Source organism: Mytilus trossulus, chromosome 11 (assembly GCF_036588685.1).
Source record: "Mytilus trossulus isolate FHL-02 chromosome 11, PNRI_Mtr1.1.1.hap1, whole genome shotgun sequence".
NCBI classification, from domain to species: domain Eukaryota; kingdom Metazoa; phylum Mollusca; class Bivalvia; order Mytilida; family Mytilidae; genus Mytilus; species Mytilus trossulus.
Window position 1 is genome coordinate 65,426,038 of NC_086383.1, and position 25,415 is coordinate 65,451,452.

Here is a 25,415-nt window from a genome sequence, read left to right on the forward strand (position 1 = left end):
ACAAGTTTTAATAATTTTTCAGTTCTACTGAATAAATTAATTTTAGACTGTTGATTGCGAATTGTTCAGTTGCCAGTATTTCATGCATAATTAAAGAGGACATTAAAGTTTTGATGCGCAAAGAAAAGGGACACTTTGACCCGTTAATTATACAGTTTAACTAAACATGTTTGCTTACAATTTACATACGATATAGCCGAAATGAAGCCCCAACTTTAACCTTATTTAATTCTGCCGGTTTGAAAAAGTACTAACGTGCCTCATTTATATTTTTAATGAAATGGTAAAATTGGTATACGTTAATGAAATAGCAATAACCAAATAACGGTTGATATGGACACGATTTGGGGATTGGCCACGTTTGGGAGTTAGTTGAGAAATAAACACGTTTGGGCGTTTATACAAATGACACGCTTTGGTGCAGTTTTCAACTAGACATGTTTGGGGGAATCAGACACGTTTGGGGGGAGGACACGTTTCTGAGTGTTACATATATATATAATGGTGGGTATTTGTCAATCAGACACCAATCCAAATGATCATAAACACAAGAAAGTTACCTGACATCTAGAATAAAGGTTTAAGCATACATGTACCCCGCGCTGGTATCAACTTTTAAAATACTGAGTTGTGAGTAATATTTAATATACACGTAGGACTGTGAAACTGGAAATATACGAACGATTTTTGTTTTACGTACGATTGAGTATCATTCCCTAAATACATACGGGTCCACAAACTATTCTTATGATTATATAATGGTAAATAATGATTTCATTAGAGGAACAAATTAAGTAAAGATACATGTAGAAGCAAGAATGATTTCCACATGCAAAACATAAAAAGGACGATCTCAGTACGCAGAAACTTGAACTATAACATCGATAGACAATAACACTATAGAAGTAAATGCTGCTGGAGTAAATGCTTCATATATACTGACATTGAAACAAATATACTGCTCATGATAATTGCACATATGTAGACTTTAATTGAGGTATCCGGCGTTATATAAACCATCGCACACCATTGCGCCAAAGTGTGCTGGTCTGCGCCGAAGTGTGCTGAGCTATTATTTCATTATTCAACCCAATATGAAGCAAAACCGTTTGAGCTATAAAACCAAGGCAACTCTTTATACTAGTCAAAAATTGCTTGGTCTTGATAGATGAATACGAAACTTCAATTAATTGTTTGTATTTTTCAATCTTTTATATCCGATAAAAATTAACAAAAAATAAATAAAAGCTACCGATTTTTCTATGAGACAAAATTTGGACTAAATGGGATGTGATTTCTTTTCATATTAATGGTATATATCGATATGTAATGCATACATTTCAAATTTTAGAGAAAATATGATAAGAAATAAACAAGATATTCAACATTATTAAGACACGTGCCTGTTTTTCTTTGATATACCAAATCAATGAACCGTCTTACACGTGTCAAATTACGTAACTGATTACACGGGAATCCTAGCTCCTATCTGTTGTGTTAACGTTTAATGGACAAAATCGGTAAAGTTGAATACTAATAAATGAATAGTTGTTGAAAAAAATGTCAGAACGATGAAGTATTTTCTCAAGTGTATTTTGTAAATATTTCATGTAAATGATAAATTTGTCAACAGAGCAAAATATCTTATGTCGGTTTTTAAAAGACCGCATTCAAATTTTGCGTTCGTGTATTGGTATCACCTCGCCGTCGTCCGTCGTCAGTTTGTCTTGTTCGTGAAGCGTTTTCACAAATTCTGGTATACTTTGTGGTTTTCAGTTAATCCCCATTTTGAATACGTGTTTTATAGATTCGCAAATGATACTTGTCCACAAATGAACATGTTGAAGCTGGTTACGAAGTTTCAATACATATGCGTTCAATCATTCTTTAAGTTTTCGAAAGAACGTGTTGAAGTTTTGATAACAAGACAAAGATATGGTATGATTGGGGATGAGACAACTCATCGCAAGAAATAAAATGACACAGAAGTTTTCACCATAAGTCACCCACGGCCTTCAACAGTGATTTATGAACATACCACAGTCAGTATTTCATAAATTATCTTATACAAAATGTTAAACAAACAATTTGTTAAAAAAAATCGTAAGGGTTCCGCGGGACCCAGTGTCTCGCCTATTATTTTTGTTAATCGCAGGCGCAACAAAAATGAGGAAATAAATCAATAAAATATTCCTGTTGTCAATTTGATACTATCTTTTAATTGAAAGAAGCTCCTGTCCAAGTTTGGTTAAAACCCAGGACAGTTTATGAATCTAATAAATGCTTAAAATAGGTATAGGGGGAGGGTTGAGATCTCACAAACATGTTTAACCCCGCCGCATTTTTGCGCCTGTCCCAAGTCAGGAGCCTCTGGCCTTTGTTAGTCTTGTATTATTTTTATTTTGGTTTCGTGTGTGCAATTTGGAAATTAGTATGGCGTTCATTATCACTGAACTAGTATATATTTGTTATGGGGCCAGATGAAGGACGCCTCCGGATGCGGGAATTTCTTGCTACATTAAAGACCTGTTGGTGACCTGCTGTTGTTTTTTCTTTGGTCGGGTTGTTGTCTCTTTGACACATTCTCCATTTCCATTCTCAATGTTAAAAACTTCTTGATACTATCGTATGATCATAAACAAGCTTCTGTCCAAGTTTGGTAGAAATCCAGTATAGTTTAAGAAACGGTTATTAAAATTTCAACAACTTTAGCCACAGAGTCATATCTCTAACATGAAATATAAAAATAATACATATAACAGCACTCATTATAGTCCTTAGCAATGTTTAGACGTACCAAAAAAAAAACCATCCGTCATTCTTTATAATAATCATAGAAGGTTAACAACTAGTCTGTTTCCTGGCCGTTATTGAAATTCTTGACAATATATACCTTAATATTTGTATATTCCGAAGACATACTGAATGATTTACGGAGGGGACCAACCTAGTTAACAACGTACTATTGTGAATTATTTTTTGGAATACTAAACTTTTAGACATACATTAAAACAGCTAGTGTCATTGATAGGCAACAATGAACAATGAATCCGTGAAAGTGTTCCATATTTATTCAATTCAAATAAAGACTTGTTATGATAAATTATATTTAACTATTTTATAAAAAATAAAATTAAAAAAAAATTATATCTTAACCTTGTATATTTAATTTCAAGTTTTAAAAGTTCCTCAATTTAAAATCCTTCTTAAGCAGGAATACATGATATATTTGCCTGATCTTATATTTGTTTTATTAAAACAATGCCTTCAAATACATATTATGTTTATTTTCAGTTAATTTTCCACAAAACATATTTAGCTTAGTTTAAATGAATTCAGAAAACAGAGAACATAAACACTGTTGAAGAGAATATACATTATCGTGATAATTCGCCTCAATTTAATTTGTTAATACAAGTTTGACATTTAACATTTTAATCCGCAATCCACATTAACCCGACAATCTTGTATATTGTATTTTCTCAATGGAATAACATTACGTGCATGTGATCATCAGAAATTAAGACAAAAATGATATTTATAATGGTATTTATCAAAACTTAAAATATTTGAAAGTAGCATATGAATTTGCCAAATAAGGAAAGAATTATAATCTAGCCTAGTCCAACCGAGGATTTGTATAGTTTCTTTTCAATAAAATATTGTTGGTGTTTTTGGCGACTATAGCAGCAACTTTGCCGTTATTGAATAAAAAATAAACACTTTTCGCTCTCTGATATTTATAGGTTAAAATGTTCATTAAGATGTATAATATTTGTCTTAAAACTACATATAATGGGCATTTTAGAATGACATGAAGATCATCTTCAATAGAAGAGCTACAACACATTTCATCTCGTGGACTTCTTTTCTTTCATACTTTCCAGTTTCTATTTTTTTAATGGAGCTACCCCACATCTAAATTTTGTAAAAGCACTTTTGTTTTTAATTGACAGAATATTTTTAACAAATAACAGTTGGCCAACAGTATATCTTTAAGTTCAATTCGCTCAGTTGAATAGAAATTCCAATTTTAACTCATCTGTCGTAAAACTGTCAATATCATGTTATTGTTTGTACGTACAACATGATTGTATCATTATATCAAAATGTGTCAGTCCCAGCCAAGATTCACTGAATAACCACGAAATATTTACAGATGATAAAATATTTACACAAAAAGTCATGAATATGTATGAACGTTATGTACGATGAAGTTAATTAAGTGTTCACAATAAAGGAAGTATGACTGTACATTTTATTTAAAGTCGGAACACACATATATATATACTTTAACCGTGAGAAAAAATATAAGCTTTGGTGAGCTCTATAACCGACTAACATATAAAAACCGCAATGTATGAACGTTTGACAAATGCATGTTATCTGATATACACAATTGTACACGATTGACGAACGCACGATACACGGTTAAGAATGAATGATTGATGAACGCACGATACACGCACGATACACGGTTAAGAATGAATGATTGATGAACGCACGATACACGCACGATACACGGTTAAGAATGAATGATTGATGAGCGCACGATACACGCACGATACACGATTAAGAATACACGATGCACACACGTTACACGGAAAATACACGGAACGATGAATGATGAACGCACGATTGGTACACGCACGATACACGCACGATGCACGCACGCAACACGCACGATACACGATGAACGCACGGAATAATGGTCAGTTTGAATTTTAGAAGGTCTGTATTTGTTAAAAATATTCTGTCAATTAAAAACAAAAGTGCTTTTACAAAATTTAGATGTGGGGTAGCTCCATTAAAAAAATAGAAACTGGAAAGTATGAAAGAAAAGAAGTCCACGAGATGAAATGTGTTGTAGCTCTTCTATTGAAGATGATCTTCATGTCATTCTAAAATGCCCATTATATGTAGTTTTAAGACAAATATTATACATCTTAATGAACATTTTAACCTATAAATATCAGAGAGCGAAAAGTGTTTATTTTTTATTCAATAACGGCAAAGTTGCTGCTATAGTCGCCAAAAACACCAACAATATTTTATTGAAAAGAAACTATACAAATCCTCGGTTGGACTAGGCTAGATTATAATTCTTTCCTTATTTGGCAAATTCATATGCTACTTTCAAATATTTTAAGTTTTGATAAATACCATTATAAATATCATTTTTGTCTTAATTTCTGATGATCACATGCACGTAATGTTATTCCATTGAGAAAATACAATATACAAGATTGTCGGGTTAATGTGGATTGCGGATTAAAATGTTAAATGTCAAACTTGTATTAACAAATTAAATTGAGGCGAATTATCACGATAATGTATATTCTCTTCAACAGTGTTTATGTTCTCTGTTTTCTGAATTCATTTAAACTAAGCTAAATATGTTTTGTGGAAAATTAACTGAAAATAAACATAATATGTATTTGAAGGCATTGTTTTAATAAAACAAATATAAGATCAGGCAAATATATCATGTATTCCTGCTTAAGAAGGATTTTAAATTGAGGAACTTTTAAAACTTGAAATTAAATATACAAGGTTAAGATATAATTTTTTTTTAATTTTATTTTTTATAAAATAGTTAAATATAATTTATCATAACAAGTCTTTATTTGAATTGAATAAATATGGAACACTTTCACGGATTCATTGTTCATTGTTGCCTATCAATGACACTAGCTGTTTTAATGTATGTCTAAAAGTTTAGTATTCCAAAAAATAATTCACAATAGTACGTTGTTAACTAGGTTGGTCCCCTCCGTAAATCATTCAGTATGTCTTCGGAATATACAAATATTAAGGTATATAGTGTCAAGAATTTCAATAACGGCCAGGAAACAGACTAGTTGTTAACCTTCTATGATTATTATAAAGAATGACGGATGGTTTTTTTTTGGTACGTCTAAACATTGCTAAGGACTATAATGAGTGCTGTTATATGTATTATTTTTATATTTCATGTTAGAGATATGACTCTGTGGCTAAAGTTGTTGAAATTTTAATAACCGTTTCTTAAACTATACTGGATTTCTACCAAACTTGGACAGAAGCTTGTTTATGATCATACGATAGTATCAAGAAGTTTTTAACATTGAGAATGGAAATGGAGAATGTGTCAAAGAGACAACAACCCGACCAAAGAAAAAACAACAGCAGGTCACCAACAGGTCTTTAATGTAGCAAGAAATTCCCGCATCCGGAGGCGTCCTCCATCTGGCCCCATAACAAATATATACTAGTTCAGTGATAATGAACGCCATACTAATTTCCAAATTGCACACACGAAACCAAAATAAAAATAATACAAGACTAACAAAGGCCAGAGGCTCCTGACTTGGGACAGGCGCAAAAATGCGGCGGGGTTAAACATGTTTGTGAGATCTCAACCCTCCCCCTATACCTATTTTAAGCATTTATTAGATTCATAAACTGTCCTGGGTTTTAACCAAACTTGGACAGGAGCTTCTTTCAATTAAAAGATAGTATCAAATTGACAACAGGAATATTTTATTGATTTATTTCCTCATTTTTGTTGCGCCTGCGATTAACAAAAATAATAGGCGAGACACTGGGTCCCGCGGAACCCTTACGATTTTTTTTAACAAATTGTTTGTTTAACATTTTGTATAAGATAATTTATGAAATACTGACTGTGGTATGTTCATAAATCACTGTTGAAGGCCGTGGGTGACTTATGGTGAAAACTTCTGTGTCATTTTATTTCTTGCGATGAGTTGTCTCATCCCCAATTATACCATATCTTTGTCTTGTTATCAAAACTTCAACACGTTCTTTCGAAAACTTAAAGAATGATTGAACGCATATGTATTGAAACTTCGTAACCAGCTTCAACATGTTCATTTGTGGACAAGTATCATTTGCGAATCTATAAAACACGTATTCAAAATGGGGATTAACTGAAAACCACAAAGTATACCAGAATTTGTGAAAACGCTTCACGAACAAGACAAACTGACGACGGACGACGGCGAGGTGATACCAATACACGAACGCAAAATTTGAATGCGGTCTTTTAAAAACCGACATAAGATATTTTGCTCTGTTGACAAATTTATCATTTACATGAAATATTTACAAAATACACTTGAGAAAATACTTCATCGTTCTGACATTTTTTTCAACAACTATTCATTTATTAGTATTCAACTTTACCGATTTTGTCCATTAAACGTTAACACAACAGATAGGAGCTAGGATTCCCGTGTAATCAGTTACGTAATTTGACACGTGTAAGACGGTTCATTGATTTGGTATATCAAAGAAAAACAGGCACGTGTCTTAATAATGTTGAATATCTTGTTTATTTCTTATCATATTTTCTCTAAAATTTGAAATGTATGCATTACATATCGATATATACCATTAATATGAAAAGAAATCACATCCCATTTAGTCCAAATTTTGTCTCATAGAAAAATCGGTAGCTTTTATTTATTTTTTGTTAATTTTTATCGGATATAAAAGATTGAAAAATACAAACAATTAATTGAAGTTTCGTATTCATCTATCAAGACCAAGCAATTTTTGACTAGTATAAAGAGTTGCCTTGGTTTTATAGCTCAAACGGTTTTGCTTCATATTGGGTTGAATAATGAAATAATAGCTCAGCACACTTCGGCGCAGACCAGCACACTTTGGCGCAATGGTGTGCGATGGTTTATATAACGCCGGATACCTCAATTAAAGTCTACATATGTGCAATTATCATGAGCAGTATATTTGTTTCAATGTCAGTATATATGAAGCATTTACTCCAGCAGCATTTACTTCTATAGTGTTATTGTCTATCGATGTTATAGTTCAAGTTTCTGCGTACTGAGATCGTCCTTTTTATGTTTTGCATGTGGAAATCATTCTTGCTTCTACATGTATCTTTACTTAATTTGTTCCTCTAATGAAATCATTATTTACCATTATATAATCATAAGAATAGTTTGTGGACCCGTATGTATTTAGGGAATGATACTCAATCGTACGTAAAACAAAAATCGTTCGTATATTTCCAGTTTCACAGTCCTACGTGTATATTAAATATTACTCACAACTCAGTATTTTAAAAGTTGATACCAGCGCGGGGTACATGTATGCTTAAACCTTTATTCTAGATGTCAGGTAACTTTCTTGTGTTTATGATCATTTGGATTGGTGTCTGATTGACAAATACCCACCATTATATATATATGTAACACTCAGAAACGTGTCCTCCCCCCAAACGTGTCTGATTCCCCCAAACATGTCTAGTTGAAAACTGCACCAAAGCGTGTCATTTGTATAAACGCCCAAACGTGTTTATTTCTCAACTAACTCCCAAACGTGGCCAATCCCCAAATCGTGTCCATATCAACCGTTATTTGGTTATTGCTATTTCATTAACGTATACCAATTTTACCATTTCATTAAAAATATAAATGAGGCACGTTAGTACTTTTTCAAACCGGCAGAATTAAATAAGGTTAAAGTTGGGGCTTCATTTCGGCTATATCGTATGTAAATTGTAAGCAAACATGTTTAGTTAAACTGTATAATTAACGGGTCAAAGTGTCCCTTTTCTTTGCGCATCAAAACTTTAATGTCCTCTTTAATTATGCATGAAATACTGGCAACTGAACAATTCGCAATCAACAGTCTAAAATTAATTTATTCAGTAGAACTGAAAAATTATTAAAACTTGTATGTTTTCTCTAAATACGCATGAAATACTTGCAACTGGACAATAAGCAACCAGCAGTCTGAAGTTTATCTTAACAATAGAACAGTTAAAACATTAAAACATGTATGTTAAGATGTAAAAAAATAAATAAAAACAGGTAGTCTATGTTCTCTTTAAATAGAACTGCAAAAACATTAAAACTTGTATGTTCTCTCTAAATATGCATGACATACTTGCAACTGGACAATACACGATCATCAGTTTAAAGTTAATGTGTACAGTACAACTGTAAAAACATTAAAACTTGCAAAACTATTGTGCGCTCTAAATATGCATAAAGTACTTGCAAATGGACAATGCATAATCAACAGTCTAAAGTTTATTTATACACTACAAAATGAATTTGTAATTAAAACCGGCGTTGATCACATAGCAGTCATATTCGTTAAAAAAGGATCTATAAAACTTATGCATGAAATATTTGGCACTGAACGTTATGTTTCTTATCGTGTGTCTTAAGTGATGGTGGAAACCAAAAATTTATTAAAAACCCGGATAACAAGTTTATGATTTGATGGGCTTTTGAAATGCTAGACTGGTTCGCCTGTCTAGATCAATGTGCATATTACATATTTCATATATCATATATATATAGAACAAGGTGATTATATATAGCGGGATCCCAGTCTATTGAAATGCACACAAACTATTGACAAAAGTGAGGAAAAAAAATACTGTTAAAAGCCCGCCATGCAATATTCAGATAAATATAAAAGGCGTCATCGGAGTTTATAAGTACAAAATAATTAACAAAGTTAACGATTAATTCAACTTCAAAACTATAGGTATGTTCGCACTAAATGAATATGAAATACTTGCAACTGGACAATACGCAACTGCAGTCAAAGTTACTGTATAATAACAGATTAATTTTGCAATTATTATAATCATTATAAACCTACATCAAACTAACTTAATCTGATAAATGACAACTTCATTACGTGTGTCTCCCATCATAGAGTTACCGTAAACGTTATCAGCGATTTTATTTAGGAGATACATGTATTAGCGCTAAAAGACGTGTGACGTTTTGGCGATAAATATTGGACACGTTTTGGCGAATAACAATTATCGGACACGTTTGGGAAATATTGTACATTTAGGGAGAAAAGACACGTTTGGGAGACTCGGACACGTTTGGGGGGAAGGACACGTTTGGGAGTGTTACATATATATTGTAATTTATTTTTTTAGTGATGCATCCAGTTGCACCTTTTCATTTAAGATATATTTCCGTGACGTAACCTCGAAAGATTAGTCACATCACTAAAAGCAATATGGGAAATGAAACCTCTTCTCGCATGTTGCACTTTGGGTAATAGTTCTTTTCGACAAAATACTGCCTGGAACTAAATTTTCGTATAAATATAAAGAAGTCACAATTTGGTTCTGAAATGGATATTTTTAAACACCAAAAGGTAGGAAGAGTCTATCTCTTAATTGATATAGGCTCTTAAATTCGGCAATGTTTAGAGGCAGTGGTAAATATAACTGGTGGCCTTCGGCTGTCAACTGTTCTTTTCGGGGTGTTGTCTCTTTAACAATTTCTCGATTTTCACTCTTAATTTTAAAATAACTAAAAATATGATTAACAATTGTCAGTTCAAAACACATTTAACAAGTCAGTGCGTTCATACAGGTTATATTCTACTGAATTTACTATATCCGTTATTATTACGTAATATTTCATAAATCCTGTGTCCAGGTGGAAATAACGGGCCTGTAATATCAATATGTGATTTGTATGTCAGGTGAAAGTGACAACGGGTGGTATGTATACTAAAATGTTTATCGTCTTCCATTATACATGAGGGTGTGGATGGGGGTTTATAGAAGTAAATTATAGACAAAAAAATAAAGAACACAGAAAATAACCAGACAAATATAGAAAAGAAAATGATGAGGTACTAGAATATATGGAATAAAGAATGATACGCAAAAGGTAAAACGAATTATTATAGAACAAATTGCCTAAAATTATATTGAATACAGAAATAATAGGAAACTATTATTAAGGTTATATACTATGTGATAAGACTGATAATAAAATGCTAATTCAATGGCATGCAATAAGGTTTAAATGCTAAAAGTTTTTAGAAGAAAAGGTCTGCCTTTTTAGATTAATTCTGCGATTTGTTTTTTGTCTTCAAAACATCAAACAGAGAGATATAGAGAATCACAACTAATTGAATAAAATGGAGGATTGAAATGGAGAATGTGTCAAATTACATAACTGATAACACTATAATTACCTTAAAAAATGAAAAAAAAATATTATTTTGAGAAGAAAATTACCCTGATATTTAAATATAATTACCATAATTTAAAAATATGTTTTTAATTTTTTCAAAAATCATTTTATATGCATCGGTTTAAGATTAAATGAAAAAATATAGAAAATTGTTAAGCTGGTTTTTTTTCAGGAAGGAAAATAATTTAAGCATTGAGAGAAATAGCCCCTCCCTATAAATGATCATTAATTTACCTTTAAGTGGGGGCTTAAATTTGGACACTGATCGCGAGGCCTGACTGCCATAAACAACAAACTACGAACAGCAAACAGTGGATACACCAATTGATATGTATGAAAGACAACGACAGACACACAATGATTGCAAGTGAATACTTTCAAATACCATTGAGATCGATTTTTCAAATCTCCTTATAAAAGTAGACAAAAAACTTGGGATATCTATTACCGTTTGGTTTCAAATTGGAATTCAAAATTGCATTTTCCCAAAGAGTTTTAGGTTGAACCCCGAGAATCTCACCTCCTTGAAATTTGAAGTGTCTGAATGTTTGAAAATATGCATGAATTTTCTTACATACTTGAAATTGTATGAGGAATATAAACAAATTCAGTATGTTTACTGTACAAACAAACAACAGACTACATTTGTGTCTTATATTGTTTAATTCATTTCTACTGAGAGAAAAATTGGATTAATTGATAATGAGTGGTTGTTTAAATGTCCAGTGGCAAAATTTCATGCATATTCAGGACGAAAAGTCGTTTCAAAAGTATATTATGAAATATTTGGTATTATAACTTGCATAAAAAAAGAGACTATGATTGTTTAATCAGTGGTTATGTCAGTTTGCTCGTGTCAGTCGACGGATCACTGATTTTTGGCAATATCAAGGAAAAACCGACACGTTCTAAATATTGTTCAACTCCTCATTTATTGGTGAAATAAACCTGATATGTCCTGTTGATAAGTATATATGTAGAGAACTACAAAAAATTGCAGTGCATGATAGCATAAAAGAATCAAATAATTTCTGCTATGCTCGTAGTGAATACGAAAACAGCTTACAATATTTTTTTTAGATATACATATATACATATATATTCGTTTATAAAATGTACCGTCAAAGTGAAAAAAATATATTTAACATTCGTTTATTGCAATCAATTATAGATGTATCATACATGTAGTTGGAATAATTTCTAGAACCAGTCACTGTCTGTAGATATAACGCATCGGACATTATAGTGTGGATAAAAATAAAATTTAGATTTTTAATTGTATGAAATAAAATTAGTAAGGGTTTCGCGGAACACAATGTCTCGCCTTCCTTTGCCGTACACTTTAACTCTCAGGCTGAACAAAATAAGACACTATATTTTGATTGTTAGGAGCTTCTGTCCAAGTTCACATATTTCCGGTGCCTATAAAATAGCCGACTTTAATTAAGTTAATTTGAATCTGAGCAGGCAAAATAGCAGATGATCTATTATGCTGGTATCGGCAAAACAGCTACAAGTATTGCCTTTAATCAAAACGCGTATCAATTTTAAATATATTATAAATAAAATAGCTTTGAGAATCGTGTAAAAAGCTTTCGTTGTTCATTCGTCAATGAATCATTCAACGTGCGTGTATCGTGCGTGTAACGTGTATCGTGCGTGTAACGTGTATCGTGTATCGTGCGTGTAACGTGTATCGTGTATTTATCATTCATCGTGCATCGTGCGTGTATCGTGCGTTCATCATTCATCATTCATTTTGCGTTAATCCTCCGTGTAACGCTCATCGCTCATCGTGCGTGTATCGTGTATCGTGCGTGTACCGTGCGTGTATCGTGCATTCACCGTGCGTGTATCGTGCGTGCGTGTATCGTGCGTGTGGTCAGTTTGAATTTTAGAAGGTCTGTATGTTGTCGTGACTTGGTCTACTGTTTCTTGAGATTTTGAAGATGATAGGCAGATGTATCTCGTACTGCGATCAAATGACGTAAGATTGCAAGTGCCGACCCAAATGTACAGCCAAATATCTCCAATGAGTTGAATTTCTGTTTCCAGATTTGTTTTTAACCAGTCAATAGCCTCATGTACTTTCCTACCTCTCTTGCACCACTCTGGTCTTTGTGAATGAACTGTTGTTGAAGTCTGACGCCTTTACTATCTGCTAGTATAACGGGTCTAAGAGTCCTTTTTCCTGTAGGTCCCTCAATATGCTTATTTCCAAACTTGGTTAATTTTATCAACGACATAAACCCAACAATAGTTTTAATACAAATAATACACACAGAGAGGAAAAAGATTTCAAATGTTTCAAAAAATGTACAGATTTATGCCTCACTTAAAATGCACAGGATAATATATACCTATAGTCGGTGTAGCGCGGGAAAACCACACTGACCAACTGAGGAATTAAACAATGACTGGGGGGAAAAAAATTAAAATTACAAGATGGTAATTATATTAAATACCTTTTAACAAGTTGACAAGAATGAAAGGCTACACACCTGTACTAATAGACAACTACACCCTAGTTAAAATGAGAATACAGTTTCTCTTTATTCAATTCAAAGTACAATGGCAGTATAAATAACAGATGAGAGTGTTAAGTGTCAAGTTAAAATGCCGGTATTATCCGGGAGTGACACCACCACTGGATTTTTTTTTTTAATAACCTTCAATAAATTTAACAAATTTACCAGTAAAAATGTAAGATCCTGTCTAAACCAATTTAGTTAATTGAAAAAGACAAAAGAAAATAAACAAAAAAAAAAGAGAAACAAAGACAAGATGTCTTCCCCTTATCAAAACAAAGATGGCTACTTGCCGGGAAAATGTGAGACTAACTATCTGGATTTGACAGATTTCTCGGGTTTATCAGGGATTTAAAATTGTGTATGATACAAAGGGACTAAATGTGAACGTGTAGGGATGATTGTGCTATACAAAGGTTTCGAAAACCAAGTGAAAATGCAGAAATGTTGAAAAATTTTCAGCTGAGCTCAAACAGTGCGTCCTTCTTCTCGGCCTCACTTTCAACCGGTTTACATAAGAATTTGAAATATATACGTATCCGTCCGAATCGTGCATAAATTTGATTTACTGATCGATCGATGACCGTTGTCACGGTAACTCTCACATAGGTTATTTGACTTATCTGACGGATCCTATGGGTCACCGATCACCGATCAGTCATCGATCAGTCAAACATCCGTCACCGATCATTCACCGATCAGTCAAGTTCTGACGTCAAACAGTAACGCCTAGTACTGTAATGCAAGTACTGTATTTAAAATGATATTTGGCCCGTTAAATATTTGACCTAGAAAGAAGATTGAAACAATTTTGTTCCGACCTGAAATCATGTCGGAAAGTGCTAAAGGAATTTAACGTATCTCGATATGACTTCGCATTCAAAAAAAATAAAAAATGAAAATATCAGTATAAAAACGTTAAAAATTGAATAAGAATGCGAAGTCATATGTTATAGGACTACCCTCGGTAGTTAACGTCCCTCGATGGTTAACTTTAAGTGCCATATCACAGTCATTTTAAACGGTTAGTTTTCCGTCTTTAAGACATTAGACAACTTAAAAGAGCTACTGTATACAAAATTGGACGTAACTTGGCCTTGTTGAGGCTGTATACATGTAACTATAAATTGACCAAAATGTATTGTTATAGTTTTTGTTGGAGCTTATTTGTTATGTAGCTTTCTCGGCGGCAATTCTCGGGCAGAAATTAAGTCCGGTTAACTAATCAAGTAAAGTTGTTAACAGGAATACTTTCTTGTGTACAGTCAAGTCATCTTTAATCGTCAAAATGTTAGAAAAGCTGTTTCATGTTCAAAAAAAAATTGCTCTTTACTTTCTGATTTCAAATTTTTTAGCAAATATTAAGTAATGCAAGCTCGATGGTATAACACTTTAATTGTAAAATTCTCATGAATTATTTTGCAAATCAGAGCATTGTAGGAGATATGTGTAGCAACACTCAAAACAGCTTCAGTTTGCTCCTCAGACTATACCTTATGAAGTTGTGTAACTTGCTTATAGGCTTTATACATTTGCAAAATATACACACAGACAAATCAGAACGAGTTGTAGATCAACTGCCCTCGTTGATATATGAGAAGAGACTTCACTCAGCAGAATTGGTAATTGTAGTACAAAGGCTTTGTCCAGACAAAACAGAAGACGATTAGTTGTGCTTACTTTTGAAATATGCAACTCTTATGATATTTTGTACTTTCAAATGGGATGTTTTCATTTTTTTCATACTCCTGTAAACTTCATCTTTTCGTTTTTCCACTGCGGCAATACAACTGCATCTTCATTTAAGTGTTGAACTACATAGTTTATATGTAGTAAATACCTGACAGACTATGCCTCTGTTCCAATCAATGGATAGTTTTTGCTTTTTATCATAGGAAGGGTTTCATTTTAACTGGACTGTGAAAAATCGACACGACTCGGAAGATTTTCTACAATTTTCTGACACGAATCCTTATTTAGAAAGTCGGGGGGGGGGGGGGGGGGGGTGAATTCGACAGAACTCAAAGGGGTGAATTCGACAGAACTCAAAAATTATGTTTAACTTTTAGTTTGATTTGATCTTAATTTATATCTATTTAAGCTACACTGAAGTTAAAGATAGAAATTAAACCGTTTAAATATGATTTATCGTACTCTAATAGCACAATTAAGTACACGGAAATCGACTAACATATGCAGTCAAAAACCGGCAACGAAGTAGATAAGGAAGTCCGGAAACTATAGTAATTTTACCCAACATCATAAAATTACAGAAACTCTTGATTTTAAGAAATGTTGAAACAAAGTCTTTGTCTTGAATGAAAAAAAAAAATAACTGACGAGTAATTTGTTGTGTTCTTAAACGGGCAGAGTGCAAAAACATTTAATAAAAATTAAATTGTGGATTCGGAAAGGTCAGGATTATGAACATTTTCCTATGAAATGTCAAATATTTAGAAGGAATGCAAATGCATGCGGACTTACATTTGTAAATATTGTTTTTTATATTTGAAGAATCTTATTAACTTAATTATTCGGCCTAAAAGAAGCCGGATACGCCTAATTTCCTTTGCTTGAAAAACATAGTAATTTCTGAAATAAATGTCAATTTTATAAAATGCACCGTACGATTTTGTGACGACCGGGCAAAAATCAAAGTTAAATCATTATTCTTTCATTTAAAAAAGAAATTAGCCGTATGTTAGGTGGGTGCATTAAAGTCTTTTTCAAATATTACACTCGCCTATCTTGCGATGCGAAACAAATATAATAGCCTTTCAAGACGTCATAATTGTTTGGACTTGAAAAATACCATAGGCGTAGGTCCATACCCCCTCCTGCCTTTTGAAGTGCAATGATGGTTCCCTAAACATTTTCCATCTCAACTTATTATTTTATTTTAGACAAAACTATATGTAGGATATTCATCCTGAACATGCATGAAATATTTGCCACTGCAACCAACAATCAATCAATATATATATAGGACATGATAGTTTAACTTATAAAGCTGGCATTTAAGGTAGAGCCTTCCTCATATTATAGATAAAAAAAACAAGCAGGCCAAAAAGAAAAATAGATATATCCATATATCAAGTCGGGACCACTACCTTATATGGAAATGCATAAATTAGCATACTTATGTTCTCGCACATGTAATTGTTTATTTACATGTGACGCAATTTATTTTTACCTAGGTTTTTGACCAATCCACTCAATGAGTAACAATGCATGATGGACTACTACGTGTTTACAATCAACCGAGAACACGTGTTATTTACTGAAATACAACACATCTTTTCGTGCAATGCGGGATTCACAATTTCGCTTAGTTTTTCATTTTGTGTATCCTCATTTATAGTTCGTGATACAATGTATTCCTTCCATGCTTCGATTAACGAAGAGTTGTTTCTATGAGAAGAAAAAAGGGTTTGAATTACCCGATATATAGCCGTTAATATGTTTGATGATGGCACGGAGATTTCATGTATTCGTCCACCAGACAACAACGAAACAACAGCGAAAAACACAATTACCCATGAGACAATCTTACTTGTGTAAAGTAAGCCGTCGATAACAGCCGGTGCTTATATTAACGAGTACAGCAATTTCCGTATTCATAATTAAAGGCAAATGTGTTATCCTTGAGTTTTGTGTTCGTAAAAAGGCGAAGAAATATTTACAGACATGGCAGTGTTAACAAAATCTATAAGTACAAATGTATTTATTTTTGTCACATTTCAGTATATGAGACTTCCAAACTGTTCCCTTTGTTTTGAAGGTAGTGAAGTCAGCAACTGCATGTAGTTTCATTTTGTTTTCGTTTTTTAACGGGCTCGTACATTCACAGTGCCAAACTGAATAAAATCATTACAGCTGATTTCCTAATGCTTGCAAAGTAAAACTTTGGTTGGCTTGCTTGCTTTGTGTGTATAGTTGTTTATTCAAGCTTTGAAAATAAGATTGACATCTTTAAACAATATATATAGGCATAGTTGTATATTTTATATTTGAATTTAATTGGTTGTTATCCTAATATGATTGTACAATATACAAACAAAGCAAGCAAGCTAACCAAAGTTTTGCTCTACAAGCATCAGGAAATAAGCTGTAATGATGTTATCCATATGTATGTGTGACGAGTTGGAAAATTTGATATGTTTTGTGAAAATTGCAGCGTTGGATCTAATATATAAAAAAAAAGATGTGGTATGATTGCCAATGGGACAACTGTCCACAAGAGACCAACATGACACAGAAATTAATATTTATAGGTCACCGTACGGCCTTCAACAATGAGCAAAGCCCATTCCGCATAGTCAGCTATAAAAGACCCCGATATGACAATGTAAAATAATTCAAGCGAGAAAACTAACGGCCTTAACTATATGAAAAAATGAACGAAAAACGAATAAGTAACACAAAAAACAAACGACAACCACTGAAATACAGGCTCCTATATATACAAATCTATATACGTTTTCATTTATTAGACAGATTTCTTCTCCTTATATATATTATATTGGGCCGGTTTTTTTTTTTTGATTGTTTTACACAAGTCATTTTTGGGTCATTTATAGCGTACTTTTCAGCATTGAAAATATGACTGCTTACTTTACTAGATTATGTCTTTTTTTGAAAGATGTCTCATTTGGCACTCATACCTCATATCTTCTTATTTCTACATACAAAGCACGTTTTAGAATAAAAATAATAGGTAATATGGCACCTACTGTGATCCAGAGGCTATGAGGCTAAATATTTGAGATATTTCACATACGTCAACATGACAGCAGCCGAACGATAAAAAACCTCTGAGGTATATTTTGTGATAAAATTAGATACAAACGGACTTTATCGATGAATGAAACTATACAAAATGTATTAATCTATATACCGTACCCGCTCAGTGGCGGATCGAAGGGGGTGTTCCGGGGGTTGGATCCCCCTTTTTTTGAACGATCAATGCATTTGAATGGGGACATGTAGTTGGAAGCCCCACCCCTTTTTTATCCTGGATTAGGACCCCCCTTTAAAAAATGGCTGGATCCGCCCTGCCGCTTTCATACTGTGACACTTATTTTTAGCATTCTGAATATAATAATAATAATAATATTTGTATTTCCCAAATTAAAGGGCCAATAAAGGGCATAAAATCAGATCTAATTGATTTACATAATTGGTAACAACAACAATAATAGAGGCATACAGTATACATATATATATTAATATGTTCTTACTTTCAGTTCAGGTCCTGATAAAAAAAATTACACATCCAGTACAGAAAGAAGTGTTTCAATGAAAGTTTTCTAGGCAGAAATGAGTTTGGAATGACATTATACAGGTTTAAAAGATCTAAAAAAAAATTCATAGTGGACAGTGGTCATTTCATCTGAAATTTCACTGTTTCAGGTCGAAAAATTATTGCACAGGTATAATGCATATAAACAATGGGAAAAAACCTGTTAAACAACTTTAACAAGGCGAAAAAGAAAGTCGCATAGATTCGGGTACTGAGATGACCGTGTATGTCAAATTCGAGGTATAAGTCTAAAAATGAGGCGGAGGAAGCCGAGTCTGTAGTCTCTTTAATTTCTAGTTTTGGTGGGTATATTAATGGAACCCAATCAGAAAAGTTCGGATTGTTAAAGGAAAGAACATCATCAATATATCTGAAAGTGAAATTAAATAACCTGGCTTCTTTGATCTTCTTGTTTTTGACTAGTGTCTGAAGGAACTCCGATTCATATGAAAATAAGAAGAGGTCGGCAAGGAGAGGCGCACAGTTCGTTCCCATAGGAATGCCGACAATTTGTTGAAAAAGTCTACCTCCAAATTCAACAAATATGTTGTCAATAAGAAACTCCAGCATACTGATCACTTGTTCCTCTGTGTAGTATGTTTTACCCTTTTATTCCTTATTAACAAAATATGCCTTATGGTATCCCAAAGTGATAAATTTATAGCGTATGCTACCATTTTTATGATGAAAAGCATTGAGGATTATTTCTTTTAGACGGTTTTTCAATTTCACATGTGGAATGGTTGTATACAAGGTTGAAAAATCAAAAGTTTTAATAGAACTAATTTCAGAAAAAGACCGAGATTTGAAATTATCCAGAAGTTCTTTAGAGTTTTTAAGAATCCACATATGGTTAATACCACTACGTGAGTAAACAGTTTCACAGTATATCTGAAGACCCTCTTTAACTGCGGACAGAATTTTAGTCAATCTAATGGACAATTCTTTAGTAGAACATGCAGATGAGCCGGCAATGTACCGTTGTTTGTACAGAATTTTGTGAAGTTTAGGTATCCAATACAAACAAGGTAAGTTCTCCGAATTGTTGTTCAATGCAATGTTCATAGAAGCCATGAAGGACTTATGATTCGCCAAAATCTCATCCTTGTCAAATGATATGTTTTCGTATGGGGGATTACCTGAGTGCTCATTTATTCCTAATTCTTTTATAAGACACTCGTAGTAATACGATTTACATATAAAGACAATATTATTTGAAGCTTTGTCCGCAGGTACAACAACATACTTATCTTGAAGAGATGATAGACATTTTACAGCCTCTTTGTCACTGAAAATGGACTTAGGTCGATCATTCACACAGTTTTTCAACTTATGAATGCGACGTTTGATCAGAGACCTGATTGTTTTGACCCATTAGTGGCAAGGTTTCGGTGCAAAATATAGTTGATATGCATTTTGTGTCCGGACACATGGACACAACGATAAATTACAAATATTGAATGCAGTAATTCAGTTTCAATGCTTGATTTAATATAAATGACCAAATGACAAATGACACAAATGAAAATTCAATCAGATTCAATTTTCTTAAATATAAATTATACTGCAAATTTCTTTTTGCATTGTGTTTATATATAAGCACCGGACATTTCCGGACACATCCAAATAGAAGAATATAGAACACCAATGGCTATACCAGAGACATATATACACAATATATATGTCAATGGTGCTTATTTATATTTATCTGTTGTGTTGTGTTGTGTTGTTTCAGTTTGATACTATTTCACCTCTCCTGTTTTGAAAAATGTTTATGCTAATATTTTCTGCAATAAATTGAAAAGGCACAGATGCTATAACTGAAATGTGAGGTATATGTCAATGAGACAACAACCCAACGACAAAAATATTCTTTGCACATCTATGCATGTTTAAGGGGCCAGCTGAAGGACGCCTCCGGGTGCGGGAATTTCTCGCAACATTGAAGACCTGTTGGTGACCATCTGCTGTTGTTTTTTTCTATGGTCGGGTTGTTGTCTCTTTGACACATTCCCCATTTCCATTCTCATTTTATGTTTAAGTATTCTTGTGGAGGTCAAAAGCACATAACGTGTACTTATATATCCATGACCTCGTACATGTATGTACCTATCGATGCATTCCGTCCTAAACATAAGTTGTGTGTAAGTTTTAGATAGAAATTACGTTGTGTCCACTTGTGTCCGCCTGTAGCCCCCATTTCTAGAAGTTTAATATAGGAATAGTACTGTGTCCAGCTGTGTCCACCTGTAGCCAGCCGATTTTATAAGTTTTATATAGAAATTACGTTGTGTCCACTTGTGTCCGCCTGTATCCCCTTATTTCTAGAAGTTTTATATAGAAATAGCACTGTGTCCAGCTGTGTCCGCCTGTAGCCAGCAGATTTTATAAGTTTTATATAGAAATAACCTTGTTCCTACTTGTGTCCGCCTGTAGCCCCCTATTTCATAAAGTTGTATATAGAAATAACGTTGTGTCCACTTGTGTCCGCCTGTAGCCCCCTATTTCATAAAGTTTTATATAGAAATAACGTTGTGTCCTCTTGTGTCCGCCTGTATCCCCCCAATTATAGAAGTTTTATATAGAAATAACCGTTTTGTGTCCTCTTGTGTCCGCCTGTATCCCCCATTTATAGAAGTTTTATATAGAAATAACAGATACGTTGTGTCCACTTGTGTCCATTTTGTAGTCAGTAGTTTTTATATGTTTTATTTAGAAGTAACGTTGTGTCCAGCTGTGTCTGCCTCAATCGCAAGTTTTATATAACACTGGGCTAATGTATTAACTATAATAGACATTGGTTGTTTATCTGTTTATATAGTTAGAACACTTTTGCACTCTTTTAAATGTAGCCATACATACGTGTCCATGTATCCCCGGACACACAATGCATGCTAACTATATTTTGCACCGAAAATAGGACATATCTATTTTGACCCATTCTGACAAAGTGTCCAGTTTAACTTCTTCGTAAACAATACTTTTTTTAATCTGAGCATGCAAATTGAAGATTATGTTATATATTTAACAATAATCACATTTGCAGAACAAAAACATATATTTTGAGAATCCCAGACACTATATTAGTTGACAGTTCTTCCACTAATGAGGCCCCTCATGGGGGGGTCCTAGTAATCACATAATCACCATTTTTTTGCCAATATAATCACATAATCATTAAATATTTGCTTATCTTTAGTAATCAAATAATCATAAACTAAAAATACAGTCCTAGGTAATCAAATAATCATGAAATATTTGGCTTAATAATCAAATAATCATTAAAAAAACGGCCAAGTAATCACATAATCAAAAACCCCATGAGGGCCCTCACTAATTCCATAATTTTCCGGTTGTAGTAAACTCGTAGTAGCCCACAATGCATTGTAGCTCATTAAGTCGATTGGTCAGTTTTTCAAGGTCGTATTGGCCTTGTGTTTGGGAAATTACTATGCGAATAAGTTCTGACGTAAAGAATTCTAGAGTTCTCGACCTGTATAGTACACAATTAGTATGAATATTCATGAGTTTTATGAAGCAACGCGAGATACGAGATCACGTCATTGGCGCAATTATCTGTTTCGGGTCTCACTAATTAGCGACAAGAAGCGTCAAAAAGCGTCAAGAAGCGACAACAAGCGTCAATAAGCGACAAGAAGAATAATTTTAGCGACAAGAAGCTATTTAGCGACAAGAAAACATATATAATAAATTGATCATTTTTATTATTATATTGATAGATGAAGAAATTAAACATTTGTGAGGAAGGATTGTGTAGTTTTTATTATTATATCGAATCAATCCATCATTTTCTGCCTAAGAAAATGCCTAGCTGAACCAATTCGGAATATAACAGTTTTTTTCTATTCTATTCTATTCTACCATATAGTGACCGCCTTCAACAAATTGAAGATTATGTCACAGGAGGAAACTTACAACAAGACATAGATTGAAAAAATGTACAATTCTTTAAAAAATAGGAAAAAATTAAAAATATAAAATGTTTTGTATAATAAAGTAAGATGTTGTAATTGAGTTAATATTGATGCTTTGAAATTGAAGATTTGAAAGAGTCTACTGAAGTGCAGTTGTTATCCATTTGTTTGATTTTGCAGTTAGATTAAGGACTTTCCGTTTATAGATTTCGTCGGAGTTGTTTTTTTTTTTTTTTTTTTTAATGTTGTTTTACTTTTTATAACCAGACAATTGTGTCCTGCTAAATTTTAATAATTTTAATACACAATTTTGTCTCCTTTTATACCATTTTCTCCTTTCTCCTGCCCCTTCTCTCCTTCCTCCCGCCCCCTCTCTCCCATGCTCCCAATACCCTGTCCAGGCCCTCATTATACGACAGGGTAAACGTAGTACTTGCTGTTATACATAATAAAATACCATACATGTAAATAAATGTAGCAACTGAATAGACCACTTTCGAGTTCATCCGTCACCGGCAAAAACTCGTCAATTATGCACGCCTTTATGACGTCATTTACCAGATAGAGGGGCTCGCCTGTATCCCTGCACTATTTACGTTCATCAAGCGTCTTGGTGATCGTCTTTGTGCAGGATAAACTCAAGAAATAATGGTTGCTCTGTAGGTACTTACTGATAATTCCCTAATGACAGCAGTGTTGATTGTCAAGTTTTGAGAATTCAATTTGCCGAATAATTCGTACAATATAGAATTATAGTTTTCCAACCACTCGCTCAACATTGGAAGGAAGTGACGACGCCCCTAAACGCACAAATGACGGTGATAAAGGCGCGTATAATTGACGATTTTTTTCCGGTGACGGATGAACTCGAAAGTGGTCTATTAGATCTATGTTTCATTTTTTTTTCTATCAATATTAACTTTCCTGTCGTTAAAATTGTTTTCTTTTGCATAATCTTTTAATATCTATTTGGAATAAGTAATTTTTATGCTAAATAGTTTCTTGACGCTTCTTGTCGCTAATATTATTCTTCTCGTCGCTTCTTGACGCTTCTTGTCGCTAATTAGTGTGACCGTCTGTTTCCGTGTTTTCACTGCAAGCGAAAAAACAAAAATGTTCAGGAGTTTTTAGATATTTCCCAAGATGTGAGGCATATATCACTGGAACAGAGACGATTCCAAACTTAGAAAAAAGTATATAAATACCGAATCAGCTTTAATTATTATACAGAGACGGCATAAACACACAAAGCCGATTTAAAAAATGGGTGTGGCCGCAGGAACTTGTTTCTATCGATTGGAAGACCCACTATCAACGTATATTTACGAATTGATATACGTTGATAGTGGGTCTTCCAATGGATAGAAACACTCGTAAATATACGCTGATAGTGGGTCTCTCAATGCATAGAAACAAGTGCATGTGGTGGGTGGGGGTGTTACACGCAAAGTTGTATGCATCCAGTACGAGGGCTACCCCTTTTTGTCCATCGTTTTGATACATTTGAAAACATAAGGTAGTTTTTATCATATATGACACTAATAATATTAGACACAAGAATTTGGCTATATGGGTACAAACTTCCTGTTAGTGTTATGAACTTCAGTAAGCTTCTTTAATCATGTTAATATGTTCCAGACCATATGAGTATTTGGACCGTACACGTACAGTCTGGACCCTATATGTATACTCGTACGGTCCAACCATACGCGTACGGTCGGACCGTATGAGTATAAGCGTATGGTCCAGTTTGAGCTGGCCATTCATGTTATGGGTTATATTGGTTAAATTTAAACAAACGTTTATCACAATCTCAATTTTTTGTTTTACAAATTTTTATTATTACAAATAGATGGATAAAATGAACAAAGGAACAATTGAAATTAAATATTTGTTCAATTGTATATCTGAATCCTATTTTGGTACTCTCGCCAAAGGTGACACTTGCTACCACAAGTAACGTAATATTTTTTACATTTACATGCTTACAGTTCATGCATGTTCCTTTGCATCTGCATTTTTCGTAAAGTTGCTAAATTCTAAAGCAATTGTCCTCCTAAATTATGTTTACTTCCGATATCTTCCATTTCAGTGATCATAATTCAATAAATGTATTACTGATTGATATGCTAAATACAAGAGATTAACAGATTTAATTAGTGAATTTTTTATATATAGTTTAAACATGTTAAATATAAAGTTTTTTATTTCAATTACAATTCAAATTGAACTTTTTTTTATAGCAATTTGAGAGTTAAGTTATGTTGATCTGTTATATGCATTTGTATCTAATAAACTTGACCAACTTCTTAATATAAGTCAGACCGTACGCGTATGAGTATTTTGAAAAAATACGCATACGGTCCAGACCGTACGCGTACGGTCCAAATACTCGTACGGTCTGGAACAAATATAATAACAAGTTAATATACACTGATTTTATGGTTCCTATCCCACACTGTCTATAGAAAAGCCATAATAAAACAGCTACAATGCCCGTCAGTGGCCCATCCAGAAATTTTCTTGTGTGTGATGTGGGGCACTGATTCACTTCATAAGAGGGGGCCCACTCCAGTCATGCCTAAGTGATTCTGATTCCCTACATACATGTAAAAAGGGGCAGGGTGCCTGTGAAACCGCCTCTGAGAGACAC

General features: G+C 33.3%; 1 long non-coding RNA gene across 1 annotated transcript in view; it reads left to right on the forward strand.

The window, feature by feature from the left end:
* The first annotated feature begins 23,831 nt into the window (after nt 1-23,831).
* The window catches only part of LOC134690554 (uncharacterized), a 38,438-nt gene continuing 36,854 nt past the window's right edge, over nt 23,832-25,415 (forward strand). Inside the window, exon 1 of the long non-coding RNA XR_010101968.1 lies at nt 23,832-23,955. This is a non-coding gene — a long non-coding RNA (uncharacterized LOC134690554). The remainder of the gene's footprint in view (nt 23,956-25,415) is intronic.